Source organism: Manacus vitellinus, unplaced genomic scaffold (assembly GCF_001715985.3).
Source record: "Manacus vitellinus isolate BGI_N305 unplaced genomic scaffold, ASM171598v3 scaffold_57_pilon, whole genome shotgun sequence".
Taxonomy (NCBI): Eukaryota; Metazoa; Chordata; class Aves; order Passeriformes; family Pipridae; genus Manacus; species Manacus vitellinus.
This window is the reverse complement of record NW_021940666.1, coordinates 887,006-890,813: the sequence shown is the minus strand read 5'-3', so window position 1 is coordinate 890,813 and position 3,808 is coordinate 887,006.

Genomic DNA, 3,808 nt, shown 5'->3' with positions numbered 1-3,808 from the left:
AACTTGTTTCCCTGTTTTAAAACAATCTATAGGAGTGATTTCACTGCAAGGGAATGTTCAGCTTGGAATGAATGAACGACTCTGGTCACGTGAGACTCACAACCAGGTTTTCCACCTGCTCCTGTGCCAAAGTTCAGAGACAAAACTAAAATCTGGATAAATTTAAGACCAAAAGAGAAATACAGAGTAATAAGTGACTACTTTTGCTCCTCATTTAGGAGTAAAGAATGAAATGAAAGGGAATTAAACAAAAGAGAAGTGGAAAGGAGTGTACTGCGTGTATACCTCTGTGTATGTTCGTGATTATTACAACCATATTAAAACAGGTACAGCAGCCTAGTTCCATTTCATCCAAGCTGTGCCAGACTAGATTTTTAATCTCCCTTCTTTGGTCAATATTTATCCTGATGAATGTTAACATAACACAAGCCTGCAGCAATCAAGTCCATGCACAAGTTCTGTCATTAAGAGTTTTGGGGAGGCTTCACTCCATGCAACACTGGAGAAGGAAGCAGAGGAAGCAATTATGAATGAAGCAGTTGCCTTTTTCAAAACTCATTTTTGAAAATCCCCATCTTTTTCCCTCTTTTCTCCTTCTATCTTTATGCTAGCGCTAGGGAAACCTTGCTGAGGTCAAGATTCTATATTTAAGTATTAAATGAGGCTAAGTTTTAATTATTTTGACTCATGGTGACTTTGTTGGCTCATAATTGTAGTTGGGAGGCTTTCCCATACTTATGCAAGGAGCTGTACCACCATTTGGAAGATGTTTATCAAGTCTACAGAAGTCTTTTACAAAAACTAATGAGTATTTCTTTTTTAAATTCTGACTAACTTGGTCAGGGTTTTCTCCAGTGCTATTCTGAATGTCTCTGAGCATAAGACTTCATAACATCTCTGGGAAGACTGTTCAGTTCTTGACCACTTCTTTGTCTTATGCTGAAGTGGAATTGCCCACACTTCAATTTTTGTCCACTGCTTCTTATCCATTCATTGAATACTACTGGGAAAAATGGGAATCGATGTTCTTTACTCCCCCAAGTATATATACTTGTACTTGTGGATTGGATTACAGCTCTCCAGCTGCAGGATTTCACATTTCCCTTTGCTGAACTTTCTGGGATTCCTGTCTGCCTATTTATGCATTCTTCCTCCAGCAGTTCTTCTAATGTGCAAAAGCTCTTTAAGACTTAAAGAAGCAAGAAGACATACTGCCTAATTCAATATGCATATAACTTAAGTAGAAGGTAGAGAAAGGTCCTGGAGAAAATGAGTTAATCTTCATAACTATGACCTCCTATATATGAATTTCATTCAGGCAAAATATTAACTCCTAATGAAGTACAGTTAAAAAAACCCCTACATATGAACAAATATATTCAGATTTTAAAACAAAAACTCCAGATATTATTTTTAAAAAAATTATGAAAAACCAGAGATGGTGTTCTCCATTCAACCAGATACACATACTGCCAGAGAGGTTTGATCTCTTGTTATTTTTTTGTATTCTAATTTACTGAGTCCAGAGAAGATGCATTATAAAAGAACTTAATGCTGCTTTAGTGCTCTGTTGGTTACAATCCATGGTGTCAGCAGGTACACATTTGCCAGATCAATTCAAACATCTTTGATATTTCCCCTGTTCATACCATGCCTTCTACACTAATCAGAATAAGGTATGTACACTCTGTATGTCAAAGAAATTCAACAGATTCCATTGTGCTTTCCAGTGGAGAATATCACACAGGTGAGTGGAACCACGGGTGGAGCACTTAGTTTTATTTAAGTAACAGATTTTATGTAAAATGTATAATCTTTCTATTATTATATATGGTATATATAATAATACATACAATTTAGCAGTAGAAATTTATTATAATAAATATATATAATATATCTATTATATATATTTTATATATATTATATAAGTATATAATGATACTATTCTGTATATTATAATATACGGTTGATGTTATATCATATTGTGTTATATTATACTACATTCTGTTATATTATATTAGGTACACTATAAATTGGTTTGAATAGGTGAAATAATTAGCTGCATCTGCTGATGCCAACTTTTACAGGTCTGACAAACCAATGAATATACTCCCTTAAGACTAGGCAGTAGAGGTATAAAATGATAAAAGCTAATATGGAGCACAAAGTACCTGATAGTAGGCATAGAGCAAATTTTTATACCTCTATGGGAAAAGTAATGATAAACACTCCACAGAGATGAGCTTCTACATTCAGAATTCTGATGCTAAGAATAAAAACACTTCTCTAGCTGTGGGATCAATGCCAGTTAACTTGCCTTGGATCTGTCAGAAAAGCTGTTGCTCACTATATTTCACACCTGAGGATAGAAATGTTAGGCTGAATCTGAACTGAAACATTAGGATGAGGTGCAGAAAAGAAATATCTGGGTTGATTCTTAGACAGGTCATGTAATTGGCATCAAAGATACTTTTGTTGCAGAACAGGATTTCACAATGAAGGTTCAGGGTTCCATCGTGACTGAGTTATATTTAAAAACTGGCTTTGAAGAAAGTACTTCAGTAGTAACTTATGCTTATAAACAAATGCTGCAGGTGTGGTTACATAGGCTGTGACTAAAGAAAATTTGGCTTAATCCATGTCTTGTTATCCAATGTGCCATTGATATCACTTGCACCATAAACTGAAAATGCCACTGAACAGAGAAATATTTTCATCACATAGGAAGGCTCTGGATATATCACTGGGTTGCTTTTTCAGCAATACTGACAGGGTATAAGTCCAGTCTCTTCTGGGACAGTGTGGGAGAACATTTAGCTGAGGTTTTCGTGCTCTTTTTGTTACAACAATTTTCATGAGCATTCCCTATATTTCTTCTTATAATCAAGAATAAATTCTTTTAATACCTTTGATCTGAAAGCATCTGTAAACTTTGAAATAACAAGAAAATGTTCATAATTTTCTTCTCTCTTCCTAAATATGGCCAGGGCATGCTATCTGGCTTGTGAGGAGAGTCAAAAACCCTGGAAAAATTCTACTCCTAGCTGGGCTGAAATCTGATTTGCTACTCTGAAAGTGGGTAGGATTTGAAGAGAAATAAGCAGACATTTACAGACATTTGTGGAGGTGCAAAACCTAAAGAATTGAAGACTTCTTTTAATGGTTTCCAAACACTACATCTTCCACATATAGTTCTCCCATGATAGGAGGATTATTAATAGGCACAGGCACTTCTAAAGTCTGAAGCTTTTGAACATATTTATTTAAAATCTTGTACTAAAAATCTTTGGTCTGAATAACAAAGAGACATATTTAGGAATAAGGAAACAAAAGTCCTAGGGATATATATATAAATATCTAATTAAATTTATAACACAAAGATATGGCTATTTTCTAAAAATATCCCTGAAGGAAAGCTCAGAGAAATAATTCTCAGCCTTCTTACACAGAGTTAGAATGATGTCTTATTTACAGAGCATATACAAGGGCAGGAGAGATAAACTGTGTGTGGTATCCCATTGAAACTGTAAGAAAAAGTTCTCATACTAAAGCAGTACTGATAGAAAAAGGCCAGTCAATCACTGTAAAATGGATTAAAACTATGTAAATATTACAATGCTAGAATTACATAAAGCAATAGCTTTATTCATGAGCTTATTTATTGACTATTTGCCATTTTTAGTTCCATTTAAGGGTACTAAGCCACACAAATTATTTAAAAAAAGAAGTCCAGATTTTATTTTCAGTTCAAAGTCCTCAATGCCTCAATTTAGTAAACAGAATGCCTGTTCTAACAAATGCTACTTAC